Here is a 21,378-nt window from a genome sequence, read left to right as displayed (position 1 = left end):
CACTGGGCTTTGCATCAAAAGTAAGCGAAGCCCCAGATTTTTTGGGAATGCAAAACCATTTCCTTATTTTACTGCTAGCCTTTACCTCCATAAATTGACAAAATCCAACCCTGGTTCTGAGCACACCGAGTCTATTGAGGGTTCAAAACTCAGATCCTGATTTTGTAACTCGGGCCTAACTCTAACTGAAAGATTTTTTCCCCCTCTGAATCTCAGTGTGAATCCCTGAAGCGGCCAATGTACATTCAGGTTAGCGAAAAGACAAGAAACTCTTCAGTGCTCTTGGTCTCTGATTTGGAGCTGGTGACTCACTCCAAAACCAGGTGAGTTTCACTTGGATAATTCTGGCAATCTTTCAAGCATTTTTTTCCCCTGCTCAGCCTCCGCCACTTTACAACATAGATTATGCAGGAAGACATGAGGGACAGTTAGTTTCTAATTTGCAGTGCTGGGTTGAGGGGATTTTTCTTTTTAAGCATTGACCTATTTCTCAGTCAGCTTGTCTGTGTAAGTTAGAACCCAGCCATGGCAGAAAACAGACCAATGTGTGCGAGCAGAAGGGCGACTCACCACCTGTCTGAGCTGTCAAGTTATGTGGGAAGGCATATCAATTAACTTCTGCTATTATCTCATCATACTTCACAACTGACAAAACATTAACCCCCTTTCAAGCATAATCCTATTGGAAAATCAACATCATTCATTTCATCAGCAACATTACCATCACCCCCTCGTTTCTGGTGAGGGTGGGGAAGAAAAGGAGGGAAGGTATTTCCCCTTCCCCGATCCCTTCTTATTTAGTCTATACACTTTAAAGTCCAAAAGCTATGTGCAGTCAAATAGTTTCACTCTATAGACAGCAGGTATTTGGGTTAAATTCCCATGAGCCTACTGTGTTCCCTTGTAGCTTAAAAAGCTGGGACACTGGCCAGGAAAAAGGACCTTCCGTGACCTGCTCTTAACCCCTAAGGAAAGTTACACAAACTCTTTCACGCTTGGCTGGGATTGCTGTGTAGGAGTTGGCCAAAACAATACTTTCCCTTGTGTTTGCCTACCTTATTAAATATCAATTAATATTTATGGAAGTTTATAAACAGTGCGGCTTTGGTTTCAAGGGTGCTTAGAAATCTGATCTCCCTTTCTCTCCCCCATCCTCACTTCAGCATTTGTCTGGCTCACTGCTGCATAGTTAAAAGCACTGGTCTTCATTTAAATTTAGAGGAGTTTATCTAAGCTCTGAGCCCAATTGCCCTGTGTAGCTATTTACACCTGGGCAAAGTGGCTGTAAAATGTTACTGAAACAGCTTTGTAGCAATTTTACACTCACTTGTCCCAGATTTTCCTCTTATGGGGGTTTTACACCAGTGTTACTCCACTGACACCAACAGACTCTACACTCTTGATATACATTAGTGAAAGTGAGGGCCTGAGTCTTACCTATTTGCACAGACTGTAAGGTCTTCGGGACAGGGGCTGTCATTTTCCATGTGTTTGTACAGCACCTAGCACAGTGGAGACCAGAACTGGGTGAGGCACGATCACAACATAAATGTTAAACAGCAGCAGCTATAAATGACTGCACAAGCACAGACATGTCCAGGCTCACTTATTGGGTAAGACACTCACTCATTAGCATGTTATCTCACTCTCACACACACTCCTAAGCTTATCTTCCTCATTTTGAGTAAAATACATAGAGATTTAAAATATTTTTACTCAGGCGCTGAAAAAAGACAACAATACATCCGGGGCCTCAGGCACGGGGCTTAGAGCTCGGCAAGCCGCTTTCCAAGCTTGGGTATTGTGGTAACCATGGAGACTACAGGCCCGCGTTCTACACACACGCAAGAGGAGGCGACGTGAGGTGGGGGTGGGGGTGGAGGTTGTGGGTGTGAATACTTGACGGTCAAAAAACATATGAGTGGGCCCAGCAAATGAGCAGGACTTGATCGAAAGTTTGCAGGTTTTGCAAATTACAGTTGAAAATGTAAACCACACTGGACAAATTCAGGTCCTCAGGGATCCCCAGCCATCCAGGTTTTTGTTCAAACCAGCAAAGAATTGTTTTTATTAAAATCCACTGGTTTGCATTGCATATAGAATTCTCACGTGTCCTTGACTTTAGTATGAATTAGGACATTTAAGTGTTTCATATACAATATTAAGCAGTGTACATTTTAAAACAAACTATTAAGCCTAGATTGGATTAAAAACCCTGGACTCTTGGATGTCACCAAGGACCAAAGATGACAGTCCCTGACTCGAGAGAGCCCCAGGTGGCCACCTAGTGTTGAAACAGCAGATCCCATTGGAGTGCTCTCCTCTTGTTTACATCAGTGTAAAAATCTGGAATAATCCAATTGAAACTAAGTGATATATACCCATGTACACTTGGTGCAAGATCAGAATCAGGTCCAATTTACTTACACCGAGTAATCCACATTCACTGTAAGTCCCTTCACCATTTTATATTGATGCAGGGCTTTGTTTTAAATGATGCTTAATTTGAAGGATTTTTCTGTATTCTGACTTCCTAGGAAGATGCTTTCTAAAAGTCCCCTGCCGATTAATTGTTACTGGGCTGCTGCCAAATGGGGGAAGTTTTACATGTAAAACAACAACAACAACAAAAAACATCTCTCCCTCACTCCACACTTGCCTATGCCTTTTATATTTGGTACTTCAGTCTATTTTGCAAACATATGGCCTGTCATTCAAGCCAGAGCGCACCATCCTGCTGTCAATATTGTCCTCCCCATCACAAAGATTAACATCAGAGGCTAGAAAGGCTGAGGCTGGGTTTTTCTCAGCCTTCACCCAAGTACCACAAGGCTTCTTGCCATGCAGCAAACAGACTCCCTGCAACAACCGAATGCTACTGAGAAATTACTTGGGCTTTCGTTCCTCTGCTGATTTCCATTGGATAAATCAACCCAGCACAAGGTTTTCACAGTCCCTTTTATGCTTACTCTTTTTACTATTTGTAGCATCTTGGGATGCTTGGAGTTTAATAATATTAAAACACAGTGAGTTTTTGCCTGTCCAGGGCTCATCCCTCATATAAAACCAAGTACTATGGTATTCTGCACTAATACTCCTAAACCCTACCACGAAATCAATGAAATCGCAGTGTTTGGGGGCAATGAGTGTATCATATTGCAGGGTTTGAGGTGTTTTGTTGTTGTTGTTTAATAATCATGAAAAACACTGCAGTTACATATACATACACGTCCATGTATAGGGATGGGAAGCAGTGTGAGCCAATGAGAAATGGACTGGAAGGCAGCAGAACTAGTTTATATTCTCAGCTCTGCCACTGACCAGTTGTGTGACTTTAGACGAGTCATTTTACCTGTCTGTGTCTCAGTTTCCTCCCTTGTGAGCTGGGGATAATATCTATCTTCCTTTGTAAATCACATTGATATCTGTGAATGAAGAGAAGTAGATACTGTTTATATTATTATTATTGACTAAGCTCTTCTGCAATAAGAAATTTTTTCCAGGGTCTGATGGTATATATTAAAACGCATTGCCTGATATATACACAGCCCCTTTGCCAGTCACCACTTGTTTAAGACTAAATCTCTGTAGCAAAGGTGAGCTGGAAAAGGAATGTGGTATCTTATCCAAAGCTTTTGGTGAAGCTGGTTATTTGTTTTCTTAATGCTGCACTCAGACAGTGGGCAAGCTGTACCGGGGAGCAGATACTGTAAGGAAAGCAGCAGCGGGCTTTCCAGCTTATCTGCGGCTGCTATCAAGGTGCCATCTGAAGCTGATTATGTAAGAGTGTCAGGTTTAATGCATCAAACTCCTGTTCTTGGCCCAGCAGACCTTGCAATCTGAGAATTTAAGAAGAGAGGGGTTTAGGGCTGGATTCCTTTCTGGGCTTCTAAAAATAAACTTCTGCGAACCCAAAGTTAAAAAGCAACATTCATTAGAGAGTCACATTAGGAACAAACTGCAACATTATTGCAAACAGATGAGCTGCAGATGATACAGTTAGAAACATCCACTAAAAAAACAACAACAAAAAGTTAATCCTCATCTGAAATTATTTTCTACTCATTTGTCACCCATCCCAGACCAAAACCTATGGCAACATAAACGAGAAAAGCAACTCTGATACTTTTATAGCTCCAATCAATAACTGTCCTCCATTCCCTTATTTTTTACCTCCAAAATCGTTTTAGGAAAGGCTATGTTCATTTCATCTTTATTTATTACTTAATTGGTAGAGAACTCTGGAGACAGGACAGCCTACTTTGCAAGAAAGATCAGGTGCCAGAAGCACTGGACAGAGCTACAAATCAGCATGCAAACTAGCTTCAATCACAACATAAAGGCTCTCCAATACATGTATTATTTGTTCATGTTACTTAACTCAGTTTCACATATACTTTTTAACAGAGCATTTGTGTATAGGAGATGTCACAGGAAGGGGAAAGAGCGGACTTCACAATGTGAGAAACAGTAAAAGATGCATCCGATGAAGTGAGCTGTAGCTCACAAAAGCTTATGCTCCAATAAATTTGTTAGTCTCTAAGGTGCCACAAGTCCTCCTGTTCTTTTTGCGAATACAGACAAACACGGCTGCTACTCTGAAACCTAAAAGATCCATGTGGCTGCAATATGTGTGTGTGTGTGTGAGAGAGAGAGAGAGAGAGAAGAACATGCCTATTTCAAACAATAGGCCACCATAATTTTTTATCTAGTTAATAAATTACATGAATAATTCCATTTTAAACTACATATAGACTTGTTCCCACATTCTCCTCCTAAATTTCTGAGGTCATTAAGATGATTTTGTTCACTGTAGCACTGGTGAAGGGGGCTGGGTTGACCGAACTCTTATCTAGCTGCACAAAAAGTCAGGCATAGGGAGAAGCCGCACAAGATTCCTACAGACTGAGCTATTAACTGAGCTACTGGGCCTGAAGGGATCAGGATGAAGGTAATTTGCTCTCCTGTCCATTCAGTCTTTAGCCTCTCTGACAGGGATTGCCAAGAGGCTGCCATTTTGGAATCCCACCCATGGCCACTGCTAACGCTTTAAACAAAATGTTGGCAGTCAAAACTGCGCTTTCAGTACAAATAATGGTTTTAAACCAGCTGAGTGCATTCACCCCTCAGACGGTGGAGAGCCCATTGAAGTCAAGGGGGAATCTTTCCAAAGGACTTTGGATCAGAGAGTATGAATGGTGACAGGGCAGAATTTCATGGGCCCTAACGTAAGCTACAGGCCTGCCATACTTCAGAAGGGCAGTTGTTGCCCCACTTATAGGACTTGCTCTTTCTCTCACCTACACCAGTGTAAATAAGGAGTAACATCAGTGAAATCATTAGGATTGCTTTGATGTAAAACCAGTTTAAGTGAGAAGAGAATCAGGCCTTCACATCTGCATAATTTCACACAGCTGCTGTTTTGCTGACACTTAGCACTTGGATCACCTGTATTGTCAGAGATTTACCATTGTTTAGTAGCATCCTCTCAATACCCCTATTCCTCATATGTGGAAACAGAGGCAAAGAAATGAAATAATTTACCCGCACCGCAGTGGGATTTAGAGCAGGGATTAGAACTGTGGTGTTTACAGACTTGTAGGCCTGTGCTCAGATCATTAGACAATGTCTCTCTCTAATGATCACTTAAAGGAACTGGTACACACAAACAACATTGAAATTGTCCTTAATCCTTCAATGGTAAGAAGGACATCAAGACCTACATTAGTTCTGGGATAAAATTATCCACTCAAGTAAACCCATCAAAAATCAAACGTGAAGTTTGTTAACTTTTTCTTTTTTGCAATAAGTTTTGTTTGGTGCCTTGAGATTTTTTTAAAAACTGTATTTCTCCAGTTCCAACGACAAAAGGATTCTGTGGTTTCTATTCTTCGTCCCTGGGTAGGAAGACAGGTAATAGATCAATCAGATAACTGGCATTAAGATGTCACTTTAACAATAGCTTGTTCTGAATGGAGAAAATAATTAAGACCCAGATGAAAGGTCTGGGCTGAGAAATTAGTATGAGTCTCCATGTCATGGGCAGGATGATGGCAGAATGATGACATGATACTGTCATGTGAAGGGCATCTAAGAGCAGGGAGGAATTGGCTAATGAAGTGGTAACACGTTCCCACAAACAATTACCCATCTCCTATTCTACACATGGACAGGGAATCAAAAGGGGTATGGTTGCAGTCAAACTCAATAACAACAAGTATCACGGAGGGATGTTTAACTGTCAGCAAACTTAAGATTGTTCATCTGTAGGTGCATTTCTTTAATGGATAGTTTTGTTGTCCAAAAATATTTACAACCTCTGCCGGCAGCGATGCTGTTACCCCACAGCCCAGGGCTTGTTACAGAATAAAATTACTTGCCTTAACCAAGCATACTGTAAATTTTCAAGAGCCAGTGTCTTATTGGAAATTAAGTCCTGCTGTGAGTTGTGTTTGATTTATAACAACACAAAGCCAACTGTTTTGTCTGAGTTGTCTTTACAATAGAACCTGTCATTTTACCACAACCTGTTATGAGAAGAGATGGTAGGATGTTAGCCTCATGTTAGCATTCAGCGGGACCAGTCTTATAGTTTCTGGGGTCCCTACATAGCTAGAAGGCAGATCTACCAGACATTCACCAGACCTTCTGCTATGAGGGGAGAGGATGCTAGTCAATATTTGAGCTGAAAGTCAGCAGGGACCCTCTGCCTCTGAAGTACTTACAATTGTAGGCCCTGATCCTTCCAAGAGTTATGCACATGCTTAATTTTACTCCTGAAGAATGGTGCTATTGACTTCAAATAGGACTACTCGTGGAGATTTAAGCATGTGCATAAGTCTTTGTGGGATCAGGCCCTTATATTATTCATAACAAGTAGATCTGCCTGCTCTAGACACCAGCCAGCTACATTCCCCCCCGTCCTCCCCACTGGATGAAAACCTACGAAATTCCATCTAGGACAGTGGGGAAACTCAGCGGTTTGTGCAAACATGTTCTTCTGATTTGATCTGCCTGTGTTCACATGTGCCATACAAGTTCATTTTTCAAAGCAAAATTCAGCTCATCCTTGTTTGGAAGAGACCACAAAGAAACAAAAGGCCAGATCCTTAGCTGGTGTAAGTTGACTTCAATGGAGCTACGCTGACCAGTGGAGGATCTGGCCTGACATGGCATTTCAATGGGGTTCTCCTGCAAATAGGCTCTGATTCCTACTTCTGAGATGGAATCTTTCCAAATCCGCAGCAGAGCGGTGGATTATTTATCCCCTGTAAACTATTGTGCATAATCATGTAGACTAATATCTGAATCACTCACCAAAAATTAAAGAGATTTCCCTTTTTATTTCTCGGAGGGTGGCAATTTATATTATGAAACATTAGCCATAGTTTAGTGGTCACTAATGCTGCGCTGGGCATCACAACATGGGGAATAGATGGCCAGCCCTCTGTGGAGAAAGAGGTGGTTAGGGACTATTTAGAAAAGCTGGACGTGCACAAGTCCATGGGGCCGGACGAGTTGCATCCGAGAGTGCTGAAGGAATTGGCGGCTGTGATTGCAGAGCCATTGGCCATTATCTTTGAAAACTCGTGGCGAACGGGGGAAGTCCCGGATGACTGGAAAAAAGCTAATGTAGTGCCAATCTTTAAAAAAGGGAAGAAGGAGGATCCTGGGAACTACAGGCCAGTCAGCCTCACCTCAGTCCCCAGAAAAATCATGGAACAGGTCCTCAAAGAATCAATCCTGAAGCACTTACATGAGAGGAAAGTGATCAGGAACAGTCAGCATGGATTCACCAAGGGAAGGTCATGCCTGACTACTCTAATCGCCTTCTATGATGAGATTACTGGTTCTGTGGATGAAGGGAAAGCAGTGGATGTATTGTTTCTTGACTTTAGCAAAGCTTTTGACACGGTCTCCCACAGTATTCTTGTCAGCAAGTTAAAGAAGTACAGGCTGGACGAATGCACTATAAGGTGGGTAGAAAGTTGGCTAGATTGTCGGGCTCAACGGGTAGTGATCAATGGGTCCATGTCTAGTTGGCAGCCGGTGTCAAGTGGAGTGTCCCAGGGGTCGGTCCTGGGGCCAGTTTTGTTCAATATCTTCATAAATGATCTGGAGGATGGTGTGGATGGCACTCTCAGCAAATTTGCGGATGATACTAAACTGGGAGGAGTGGTAGATATGCTGGAGGGCAGGGATAGGATACAGAGGGACCTAGACAAATTGGAGGATTGGGCCAAAAGAAATCTGATGAGGTTCAATAAGGATAAGTGCAGAGTCCTGCACTTAGGACGGAAGAACCCAATGCACAGCTACAGACTAGGGACCGAATGGCTAGGCAGCAGTTCTGTGGAAAAGGACCTAGGGGTGACAGTGGATGAGAAGCTGGATATGAGTCAGCAGTGTGCCCTTGTTGCCAAGAAGGCCAATGGCATTTTGGGATGTATAAGTAGGGGCATAGCGAGCAGATCGAGGGACGTGATTGTCCCCCTCTATTCGACATTGGTGAGGCCTCATCTGGAGTACTGTGTCCAGTTTTGGGCCCCACACTACAAGAAGGATGTGGATAAATTGGAGAGAGTCCAGCGAAGGGCAACAGAAATGATTAGGGGACTGGAACACATGAGTTATGAGGAGAGGCTAAGGGAACTGGGATTGTTTAGTCTGCAGAAGAGAAGAATGAGGGGGGATTTGATAGCTGCTTTCAACTACCTGAGAGGTGGTTCCAGAGAGGATGGTTCTAGACTATTCTCAGTGGTAGAAGAGGACAGGACAAGGAGTAATGGTCTCAAGTTGCAGTGGGGGAGGTTTAGGTTGGATATTAGGAAAAACTTTTTCACTAGGAGGATGGTGAAACACTGGAATGCATTATCTAGGGAGGTGGTAGAATCTCCTTCCTTAGAAGTTTTTAAGGTCAGGCTTGACAAAGCCCTGGCTGGGATGATTTATTTGGGGATTGGTCCTGCTTTGAGCAGGGGGTTGGACTAGATGACCTCCTGAGGTCCCTTCCAACCCTGATATTCTATGATTCTATGATTCAGTGTGAGACTTTGCTCTCAGTTACACAAATGTAAATGGGCAGTAACTTCAGTGGAGTTACTCCACTGCATTTACAGCAAGGAGATCTGTGTTTGCCCCACACTAGGTACAGCAAATTCTCAGTAAACTGGAGACTTTGCTTGAATGGCACAGGACATGGAAAATGCGGACTGGATACACTGAAGGTTGCAAAGGGACTTGTTTTGAGCTCGAAGCCATAAATTGTGCCTGAATGTAGTATGTAGTCAGAAACAGATCCCGAGGACTGTTCTCTCAAACAGGGTCCAGTGTCTCCTGGAAGGTTTGGGTGAACTTTTTTAAATGAATCAGGCCAGAGTTTCTAGTTTGTGACACAGCTGATGTGGGGGTTTGTTGGAAATATTCTATGCAGGTCTAGAATCTATATAGAAAATGGCAAGATGGGAAAAGATAAACAGAACCATAGAAATCCGACTAGAGCGAGACTGCACCAAAGAGCCTAGCAAGAATTATAGCCAATGCTGGCAGTGAGGAAGCAAAGCTTTCCATGCACTTAACTTGCTGCTTGTTGGTTTCCTCTGGAAAAATGCAAACATAAATTAATGATTAATTGCACAACCCAAAGCTCTCACACAAACATCCTTTAGACTATGAGTGACATTCCTCTGCCACTTAATAAAAGCTCACCAAAAAAAACCTCTCAGCATTGATAACATCAGCCTTCACGATGTGCCGCTGGACTGACCTCAAGTCACCATGTCTGAGGCCTGCTCTTAACCTCAGTGTAAGAAAACACTTCACATATGACCTGCTGATTGATTTACAGTACAATGAGAGGACCGTGGATTAACAGTGTGTATTGCTGGAACAGCTTCCAAGGTAGAAAACAAGCTCTGGCTTTTTCAGATACACATGTGGGGAAATTCGGCATCAAGATCCTGCTCAAAAGTTCATTTGCAATTTAGACTCAAAGGGTGCATCTAACATTGCAGCGGGGAGGTGGAATTCTCAGCTCGGGCACACGTACATGCACTAGCTTTGATCTACCCAGCCCGCTAAAAATTGCAGCGTGGCCACAGGTTAGCCATCCAAACACGATCCTATCTGAGAACCTCGGTACGTACCCTGGTGGCTAACCCGTGCCACTGCTATTTTTAGCATGCTAGCTCGATCAAACTAGTGCATGTACATCTACCTGAGCAAGGAACTACACCTCCTAGCTGCAGCAGAGCTGTATCCACAGTGTTTTCTAACCTTAAAAAAAATAAAAAGCATCCGGAGACTTCAAACACCCGGGACTTTGTCAGAGTGGCAGGCTTCCTGCTCACACAGCCAATCAACACTGGCCAGAAACCCTCGTATTTCCCACTAATATTTACATTAGTTTAAAGCAGAGAAACTTTTAGAAAGGTGTGGGGGAATGTAAAATAAGCAGAGAAAGGACTGGATTGTTCTCTGCTCCTCGTGGGGCACAAGGCGATGTGGTAGAAGATACTTTCATTGTTGTACAGTGGCTGGGCACAATCCCACTGTACAGCAGAGACACTGCAGAAAAAAAATTAGTAACCTAACCCAGAATACATAGTAACATTGGGCCAAACCCACCTCCCATCCCAGTTACAAAGGTGTTAATGTGGATTCACCCCACTGGAATGAGCCCGGATTGACACAAAATGTAACCGAGAACAGAATCTGACCCACTGGGGAGCAATCTGAGGCAACAGGGTGGGGTAGGCCCCCCACTTAAATAAGTCACAAACCTTAAGTGGCTGAGGTTTGCAAGCTTTTGTGAAATGTCATGAAATCCCTAACCGTGCCTGCTATTCAGGGTCCTGTTTTCAAACTTTTCCATTGCCCGACTCAGAACTGTGATTATGGAGCTATTTAGCTTATGCTTTTTAAAAAAATATACCATGCCTTTAAATTTCTATAAGCCTGCTGGAGGCAGCTGCAACATGTCACAGCAGAGACACACACATCAGATTCTATCATAGAGACTGGTGTGGGTCTTTTCACTTAGATAGAAAATAAAAAGGCAGCCATGCTAAAAGTAGAGACGGTTTCTCTGCGTGTATGGGGAAAAATAGGAAGTAGCCCATTTAGGAATCTGTTTGGGCAGCCACTGCAAAGCAAACATTTGAAAGGAAAGGCTTAAAAAATTAAAATAAAATGGGAACCACGCAGAAGTGATGAAAACCATTTGCGGAATGGAAATTGAAACAAGAGGGGGTCCTGAGACTTTTCATACATTTTGTGGTGTAATAAAATACTGTACCATGGGAATGTTCTCCCCTACAGAATTATTTATTGTCAAGCATCATAATGTTACCAACTCCAATTCTGCTGTTTCATTAATAACATTTATGTTGGTGGCTGGAGACTGACACCTCATGTGTGGCATAACCATCAGTGCATTCTAGGCGTCTTCTTCCCACAAAGGAACATTTCCTTACCAGAGTTCAGATATCAGGTATCAAAGTAGTGTTGGCCTGAGCCCTTTGATGAAATTAGGACACCAAATGAAAGGGAAGGTGATTTCCTTGCCTCTAGTGACGTTCCTCCCCTTTTTTTGAATACCACAGAATAATCCCTGCCAGAGATTACTTTTGCCCCTTGGAGGTCATTAAAGACTTTTGAAAAGCATTTTTTTTTTTTTGGCCTTTGGAATGCATCAGATTGCTTCAAGTGCCAGGTCCTTATTTTTATTTTTTCCCCTAATCCTTGTTGATTGTCCCCTTCCCCCCACCCCCACATTTCTAATCACACCAGCTGAATGCTATGCTATACTATTAATATAATCAGTATATTTTTCAGGGGTTAAGTGCAGTATAAACATTTCCAGCATGTGGCACTTAATATAAAAATTTGTCTTTCAAGTGGCATTGCTTCTTTCCTTGGTCAGGAGAAGGGGTTCCTGTTGAAATGGGAAAAAGCAAAGCAAATAGATTCCCCAGCACCCAGAATCTCTGAGATCATGCGCACTTCTAGTTCATGGGTGTTCATCACAAATTAAGTGGGACTGGGGGAAAAAAAACAGATTTGATATTTATAGGGATATCAAAGAATATCCAGAGTTATAATTAATGACAACAAACATTTTGGAGAGGATATTAAACCTCATCCTTCAGGGAGTAAGCCAATCTCTACATTTTAGAAATCAGGATGAGACCCAATGCGAGGGACATCTGCCCATGTAGGGCTTTTACTCCTTCCTCTGAAGTGTCTGGTCCTGGCCACGGTCAAGAGACAGGACACTGAATTAGATGGAACTCAGGTCTGATCCACTCTGGCAATTCTATTACTTCTTTGGAAATCCCTCATTAAAATATTGATAGCACTTCACTGAAGTATCAGCTACATTGCCTTACTGAATGCCTAACATAGTCCTATTTCTTCTTTTGTCTCAGCCAATCTACTCAAGTCATGCCTCATTCATTTATATTTTTAAGTGTTAATGCTGCACTATTGCTAATAAAAGACCATATAAATGTTCTATCCCCCCCCCGCCCCGCCTCTCCATTGCTTTTTCTGGCTTGAAATGCTGCCTTTTGCTGTTTTCTGAGCTGGTGAACTTCCTCTCTTGAAAGACAAGTTTAGGACTGTGTTTGCAAAACCAGTGTCAGACTTGCCAGGAATGTGTGACCTCCACTCCGCACACCTGTGTCTGATATGGCAATCCTGCTAAAATATGCAGAGAGCAAATCTCAGCTGGTAGGACAAGGATGTGAGAGAGACTAGCAATTGCTCACACTTCTCTGGTACTTTGAAGAATCCACATCTTCATCAGAAGCGCCTGACACAAGCTGGGCTGCATAGCCTTGTGAGTTGCTGGAGACGCCAGCATGTTCCAGTCAGGAATTCTGAATTATGTATTCTCATCCAAGTCTTTCCATCTCTTAGGAATCCAACCACACCCCCTCCATCACAACAAATAAACTACAAATAGCTACCAGTGGCTAGGAGCAGTAACTGGGGAAGCCTTGATCATGAAGGAGTTTCTGATTTAGAGCTGGGTAAAGTAGTTTATAGGGGACAGATCAGTCTCAGCTCTGGTGGAGCATCTGTAAAGATCCCATCTTGGAATCATAGATACTCCAGTGACTGGCATGGATGTAGAACCGTAAAGTCCCACTTGCCCTCAAGAGGAACTACACTGAATAACACCGAGTTCCTGTCAAATAATATACTCCTGTATGGAAGGGTTAAGTTTTCAGGACTACGCTACAAATAGCTCAGATAGCCTTGCTGGGAATATATCCCTTCCCCCACACCTCCCCAGTCTAGCCAAAGACAAATTGGTGTCTCTCTCAAAAAACAACCCACTTTCCCTGATTTTTTTTTAAGGACATAAATAGGAGGAGTACATTTTGAAATCTCCCTCTGAAACTTAATAGAGGCGGAGAGGTGAGACCCTGACCCAGGTTTGGCCTGAAGTGCGGTTTCATCTACCCCAGAAGATAACAAATTACACAAGTAAATGTCCTTTCCCCTTATCCAGCCCACACACTCTCCTGGTGTCCGGGGAGGTTCAAAGTGCAGAACTGCAGAGGCAGCCTGTTGGTGTTTGCAGCATAATGGCACAGGACTCTGGATTGCATTAGCAGGATGGCACCTGGAGGTATTTCACAGCCATTTGGTTAATTCTGTAGCTGTTTTGAAAATGTTAGGCTCATTTATGCAAAAATCACACCGAGCATACATTGATCACCTCAGTTGGGAGAAAGCGGGTGGGGTGGGGGAATAAAAAGAGCCCCATTTTTGGAGTAATACATTTGGAGACTTATTGTCTCCATCAGACAATTTTAATATACAGTTCCCTGTCTAGAGGAGTTTACAGTGCAACCTAATGATTACCCGGTACAGTCAGACAAAGCAAGGACATCAGATGCTTCCCTATACATGAGCTGAGAGAGATTTCAGTACTGAAAAGTGTGAAATATTCCTTTATTGCTTTATGCTCATTTGTTTATGAATATTTAGTGCTCATGAAGGCATCGGACGGACAGCATGGGAGGAGTAGATCTCTCTCTATCCGGAAGGACAGGTAGGGTACAGGCCGCTGCACTAAAATCTTCTTGTTCCTGCCCCTTTGTGGAATCTCTATCATGACCTGAAGCAACCACCTCTGTGGGTGCAAGGGAAATACATCTGGTTTGCCTGACCCAGTCTTTGGTCTCTCCAAGTGTCAGTTATGCAACTAGTTTTTTTGTGATGTGGTATTTTTATTCACTGAACTGGACTGAGAACACCAAACTGATTCTGTCCAGCCCCCTCCCCCCTCAAAAGCCATTAGGTGGTAACAACTTCTAGTCATTACTAAACTAGTAACCTGGAGACCTCCATTACCAAACTCCTTATCCCTCCCTCCTCATTTGATTTTAATCCAGTGAGTTACGCAGCTAACAAGCAACTTGACAGAGCCAAACTATTGTAAGAAACATGTAGCTGCGGGGAGAGGGAGGGGAGATGGGGACAGGTCTGCAGTAGCATTGGAAAATTGATTGAACAAACTTCTGAATGCAGAGGCACTGAATGGGCACTGGCATACCTACCAATGCTCTCATGAACAAATCTTCTTTGCCTGTTTTCATGATGGGTTCCCTTCCCAGTCTTCATAAGGCAGGGCATGGTGACAGTAGCTGGGCAACACAGCAGGGCAATGACCCAAGAATCTCCCCAACAAACCCAGGATCAAACTATCCAAAGCTGGTGCATCTCTATCTGAAGCTGCATAGGCAGGAAAAGGGAATATTTCCTCCCCATCCACTTCTTATCAAGCGCATGTCTGGGAGGGCTCTGCATACGGCCATCCCACATTCAGAGATGCTCTCGTGCTCTCTGACCTCTCGCCCCTCCATCAGGGGAGATCTATAGCATTTACAATCCAAAACCAAAAGAGAAAGGAGAGGAGGGCCAGCATTCATCTTCCCAGCTGACACCTACCGTTAATTAACGACTTAAAAATCAATGACATCAGGGACAGGCAGCAAATGACACCTCCATGCAGAATCTGTCTGCCTTCAGAAAGAGAGAAAAAAAATGTATCTGAGGACAGGTTTGACGTTCACCATACTCCACTGGATTAGGGGGAATTGAAGAAAAGGCACTCCCTCCCCATCCATCACTGTCCATTCAAATACTGTAAATCCCTCTTGATTTTCCTTTTTCCAGGCACCAGAGTGCTGTATTTGGGTATCTTTTGGAGGCATCGTCCCCAAAAGCAAGTCAGAAGTCTGCCATGCCTTTGGCATTGAGCCTATAAGGAAGGATGCGAGAGGCATCAGCAGAGAGACACGTTTGTAAGCTACAGAGATGTTATATTGTAAGCAACTTTGGGCAGGGACCGTCTTTGTTGGGTGTTTGCACTGTGTCTTGCGGAATGGGATCCCGGCCCATGACTGGGGCTCCTAGCCACAAAGAATAATAAAACGCAATAATAGATGAGCTTCTTTAACAGCTGAAGGACTTAAATGAGACCACGAATTGGAGACATTGGACCGGATTCTCTTTCCACTCTTGCTGTTTTTATACCAAGGCATTTCCATTGGTTTCAGCGGAATTACTCCCAATTCACATCGGCTCCAGCAAACCAGTGTCATGGCCTCCCTCCACACCACCACTTAGGCTATGTCCACACTACAAGCAGTGCTACTGCACGCTGGTGTAGACGCTTCTGAGGTAAACGGAAAGGGTTTCCCCATCTCTGTGGTTAACCCACTGCTCCGAGAGGCAGTAGCTAGAATAGGCACTGACTTTCCAATGTGCCGGGGTGTGCGTGCGGGTGTGTGTGTACTTGACCCCCGGCTCTGCCCCAGGCTCCACCCCCATTCCGCCCCCTCCCCCCCCAGAGCCTCCTGCACACTGCAAAACTACTGATCGTGTCGGGCGGGAGGCACGGGGAGGAAGAGGGAGGTGCTGATTGGTGGGGCTCCCGGCTGGCAGGAGGTGCTGGGTAGCTAGGTCGGCAGAAGAATTGTGTTTAAGCTGACAATGCTCAGGCTGCAAACTTTTCACAGCCCTGAGCCACGTAGCTAGATCGAATTTTTAAATGTAAACCAGGCCTTATACACACAGAACTAGGTATGTAAGGGTGATCAAAGTGCTATTCATAGGGCAAATGCAGCCCACTGTGCTACAGTGCAGCCTACAGCTGCCTTTCCCTTTAAAGCCATGGTGTGGCTTTCCGAGATTAGACTGCCATCTTGATCCAAGCAAGTAGGCACCTCTGGTATTAAACAAGGACGTGGCTGCAACCATATCCATTAGGAACAGCTCTCAGGAAAGCTGGCAATATGGCCCTGAACTGGACAAAATTTCGTAGCCCCTGACTACATGAAAATGCTCACAAGACTGAGGTGGAATATGGGACTTCAGGTAGAATACAAACAACGGGAGCCAATCAGCCTATAAGCATACCATGTTCGTGTACATGTTCCTAGTAGGATAAGAAAAGGAAAAAGAAATACCCCACAAAATATGGGCTACACCAACAGAACTGTCACTAAATAGGCTTCCCCCCACCCCCCACTCTGCAAAGTTTCCCATGCAGCTTCAGCAGGCTCTCTGCGATTAAGCCAGGCTCATCCTCTCCACATATGGCAGCAATTGCTCAGTGAAGCATCCACATCTCTCTTCCATCAAGCAAGCTGTGACCAGGACAGGGCTGCCACTTCTGAGGAGATGAAATGTATCTATGACCAATGAGGTCTGCCAGGTCGCAACCGACTGGGCAACTTTCTTGCTTGCACAGAGAGGGTTTGAGGAGAAATGAATGGCCCAAGGATGCCGCTGCTAAGGGCATCTCAGCCAAGCTTCACTGTAGGGAGAGACAATGTCACAGATTTAACTGAAACTCAGAAGGCTTGAAACTTAAATTCCTCCATAACCTACAGCACCAGTAGTTTGTTGACTTAATCTAGTTAAGACAAATTAACTCATGGTGTTCTCTTTGCCCCCAGATGAGGAGGATGCTACCCCCAGAAACTACCCATTCATAGGAAACACAAGGATCCCTCTCTGGGAAAACCACACTGCAGACCAACTTTGGCATAGCTCTGTACAGGGACAGGCCTGGAGAGCAGATGGCTTTTTAAGAACAAACCTTTTTGGAATACTAAATCTTATAGGAGCTGTAAATGTCAAATTTAAATTCATACTTTGTACCACCTTTGATTTCAAAGAGGATTACACCTATTCGCTGAAAGCAAAGCAACACCAAAGCTACATGAAATGGAATTACGACTACTTAGGCCTTTTTCTATTGCCTCTTTATATTGTTAACTCCTTCCAATTCATTAAGTCTAATCCTTATTAGGCTAAGTAACACACATATGAATAGACAGGACTGGACACAGGAGCATATGTGCCTTTTGTATCACTCCTTGGTTAATCCATAGCCCGGGGTGGGGAAAGACACTGTGAAAAGTGGCTGGACTAAGCTTTTGACTGGGCCAAGCAGTGTGCCTCTCAGCAGGGAGGCGACAAGCCAACTCAATGCAGTCCGCCTCCAGTGTATTTCTTTGTTAATCAATCTGCTGGGGAGGCCGTGAACAAAGGGTCCCATTCTGTTATGTAAATACACTGGACTTCAGCAATCCTGCCAGAGCTGGAGGGGAACCACCTTCTTTTCAAAGTTTTGCTCGTTCAACTTTATAAACACTTCGCGATAAACAGAGAACTTCAGAAGCAAAGTTAAAAACGCAATCCCAGAAGGAAATTAAAAGGCGAGAGAGAGAATACATACAAGCTTTGGCGTCTTTATTAGCAAATAGCTCCCACAAGAGGTCCTAGGCACAGAATTTTGACTTCATTTTTGCATCGCTATTTAAATACCTTCCTCTGAAGCGACACTCTTTAAAAGGACTAAAAATGCTCTCCTTAGTTGTGTGCCACTGATGGTCTTGGGAGAGTCTGTGTGTGGAATCAGACCGAACACCTGCCTCCTAGTTCTAAGCCGTTTTTATCCCTGTTACAGTTTGGGATACTAGCTCAGCTCGATTGTCATTTTGCCCTGCCCCATGCACTGGGCTAGGTAACTTTTCACACGCTAGCTACCGGGGGGTGGGAAAAAGGACCTAATTCTCTTTTCAGATGTATTGGGACTAACTGCATTGGAGCCAAAGGAGTTACACAGATGTAAGTGAGAGAGGAATCAAACATAGTAGATAAAGCAGATATTATTTATACAGCACCAGAGTTGCGCCCAGCATTTTAAAAACAATGAAGCACAGGCTTATATTGTCTCTTGCATATTGCAACCATGAAATAAAGCCAGGAGAGGAGCTAAAGCATCTAATTCCCTGGCTACAAGGAAGAGAGTGAGATTCCGATTTACAGGGCGCCATTCAGTTTTACGACAATATCTCCTCATACAGCAGGTTTATCAATTGAGCAAAAAGGCACAACGGGGTGTGTTATTACTGGAGCCTAATCTCACGCCTCGGGTGTGTTGTGCGAGGCACAAGGGCAAAAGGCCACAGCACCGTGTGATTATCCAACAGTAATGCTCATGCAGGATGCCGTGTTTGGATTATAAAGTGGATTGGCTTGGGTTTAAAATGAAACATTAATATTTGTTGTTTGGGTTTCAATTGACAATGAATGCCTCTTCCGGTGCTAGGTAAAAATATGAACAGCAAAGGGACAGTGGAGAAGAAGCAATATTTTTTATTTTCATTGGGTCCCCTCTCTTTAGGTTAAATTTTTTGAACCATGTCCCATCTGGTCAGACTTATAGAGCAGGGAATGTCTTTCTGTGTACGTTTGTGCAGTGCCCAGCACAATGGAAACTCATCCTGAGCGGGGCCTTTGGATGCTCCCATAACACCACCACAAGCTGAAGTGGTGAAGTTTCATGATCCCCATTTGGATTTAGTTATTCACAGGGTTCAAAATGAAAAGCAGGCATTGCTCCCCTGCCTGGAGGAGCAGCTGAACATGTGTTCAGTAAATACAATGGTCATTACCACAGCGCGACCATTGCTGCGTACTGACAACCAAATCCAGTCAGCACAGGTAGATTCCTCAGAGGCTTCTTCCACCCCGGGCCACAGTGAGAGCGGGAGTGGGGTTGACACCTAGCATACCAGCCTGGGAGGGGTGCAGTGGTCTAGTCGCCATCTCTGCTGGGGACTCACTTGGTCAGCTTGGATGTATTGTTCAAACACTCCCTTTGAACATTCTCAGTTTACCCATTTGTAAAATGGAGATATCAATAAATAATATATAGCACTTTTCATTAGTAGATCTCGAAGCCCTTTACAAAGGAGAGGATCATTATCCTATTTTACAGTTGGGGAAACTGAGGCACAGAGGTGAAGTGACTTGCCAAAGGACACCCACAAGGGCAGTGTCAGAGCTGTGCAAAGAACCCAGATCTCCTGAATCCCAGTATAGTGCTTTATCCACTAAGCCACATTGCCTCCAAGGTGCCCAGCTGCCCTACAGGTGTGCTTGAGGCTTAATGTAAGATGCTAGGTGCCTAGATGTTCCCCTGATTGGCACAGGATAGAGAGATGCTGAGTCAAGTTCTCATTGTTGTCAAAATGGAGTCAGTTCTCCCCTTGCTGCCCTATGCATCTTCCATTAAGGCCAACGGAATCGATGGGCACGTGCCTCCCATTCAGCAAGAGAAGATGACCCTATGGGTTGTAACTAGCACTTTTCAAGCAGCAGAAGTTCCTGTCGGTTGTAGTTTAATTACTGTGTCTCCACCACAATAGATGCTGAGCTTTCCTTATGACTTCTGTCTCTCTCTCCCAGGACCCTGAGTGACACTGGGAAACATGGAGCAACTTCTTAATTAATTGGGCTAATTAGTCTCCTAGATGACTGGACAGCTGGACCCTATCTCTGATGTGATCTCATTGTGAAGGGAACAATCAAATAACAGTTTGTTACTTGAGAGTTGACAAAGTCTAGGAACTGCCCGTGATCTGGATCCTATTAACCTTACTCCCTTGAGAACACTGTAAAGGCTGAAGATGTTTTCCCGTTGGCTAATGAAATCCACAGTAAGATCGTAGCATTATTAGACAGCACCCGGTAGCCTTGTCATAGGTCAAGGTGTCCTTTCGAGCCCTCCCCCATTTTACAGGGTTTATAACATGGCTGTTAAACTTTGCTCTGGTCTAAAACCTAGCAGGCCAGGTCTTGGCCCTGAAGCATAACTCTTAAAACATTCAAAAGGCATTGCCTGTTTTTAACCCTTTGAATCCTGTGGACTCCCATGAAGCTTGATTTTCAAAGATATCAAGCCTGCAATGAAGCTGGTGAGTGGTGGGAATTCAGCACTTCTGGAATTTAGGCCTGATGTGTATGTTATATATGCTTATATATATATAAGGAGGATAGAGAAAAATTATATACAAAAATATATATTCATATAAGAGCTCTTCTTCAGTATTCATTTGTAAAGTCAGCTCTGAAGTCCCCTATTGATAGCCCTGAGTCAGCCACACAATTAGGAGTCAAGTGAGCTGTAGCTCACGAAAGCTCATGCTCAAATAAATTGGTTAGTCTCTAAGGTGCCACAAGTACTCCTTTTCTTTTTGCGAATACAGACTAACACGGCTGTTACTCTGAAACCCGATACTTTGGTGCCTCATATATTTTCTTGTTCCATATACAGTAGCACCACTTCCCTTCTGGTCTAGAAAATACTAGCACCGTAAGGGTTAACCTAAATCATTTGCTGGGTGTTTTTTGTAATTCTCAGCATAGAAAAGGTTGGAGAGCTCAGAAGTGCCTTTGATTTACAATGGGAATTTGGGGAGTGAGGAATCCAGATTGAGGATAGTATGAGAAAAGAAACAATGAGACAGAGTTAATTTTCAAAAGCAGCAACTATGTCTGGGCACTAAAATGTTTGCATGAGACTGTGCATTATGGGTCACTGGATTTTATAAAGTGCTTCAGTATGGATCTATGCTACAGGCATTCAGACCCCAAGGTTTCACACCGAGTCAAATTCTTCCACAGACTTCTACCACAACCCCATGCATGCCCCCAAGGGCAGATATTGGCAGAAAGAGGAAACATTGGGAGACGAAAACAACGTATCATCTTTTGGGTGATTTTTTGCTAGAACAAAATCCTAGTAGAAGCATAAAGTGGGATTCTTTCACCCTGCCTGGATGATTTCCTTCGGGGCTACAAGATGCCTTCCCCCAAAGGATACTCTTTTAAAGTGAATTGTGACTGAAGAGCATCCGTCTACAGATTTAACAAACGAATAAGCTTGGTGCATTTTGGAAGCAAATTCTTAACAGCTGAACAACTCCGCAGGAGGGGAATGCTAGAAAGCCACAGTGAGTTGGCAGGCTAGAAGCAGAGAAACAACCATTATCCAGCTGGGTA

The 21,378-nt window shown here is 43.8% G+C and overlaps 1 long non-coding RNA gene across 5 annotated transcripts in view; it reads left to right on the top strand.

Annotated features, from left to right (window-relative positions):
- The first annotated feature begins 223 nt into the window (after window positions 1–223).
- LOC311532647 overlaps window positions 224–21,378 on the top strand; it is a 54,080-nt gene continuing 32,925 nt past the window's right edge. For 4 of the 5 annotated variants that reach the window (XR_014714424.1, XR_014714425.1, XR_014714426.1 and 1 more), the window contains exons 1-2: window positions 13,547–13,639; window positions 14,002–14,065. This is a non-coding gene — a long non-coding RNA (uncharacterized lncRNA). Of the gene's footprint in view, window positions 324–13,546; window positions 13,640–14,001; window positions 14,066–21,378 lie in introns of those variants that run through there. The other variant, XR_014714427.1, reaches the window with a different exon arrangement.

This window comes from Lepidochelys olivacea (genome assembly GCF_965140295.1).
Source record: "Lepidochelys olivacea isolate rLepOli2 genome assembly, chromosome: 17".
Classification (NCBI taxonomy): domain Eukaryota; kingdom Metazoa; phylum Chordata; order Testudines; family Cheloniidae; genus Lepidochelys; species Lepidochelys olivacea.
This window is presented reverse-complemented; position numbering and strand designations above follow the sequence as displayed.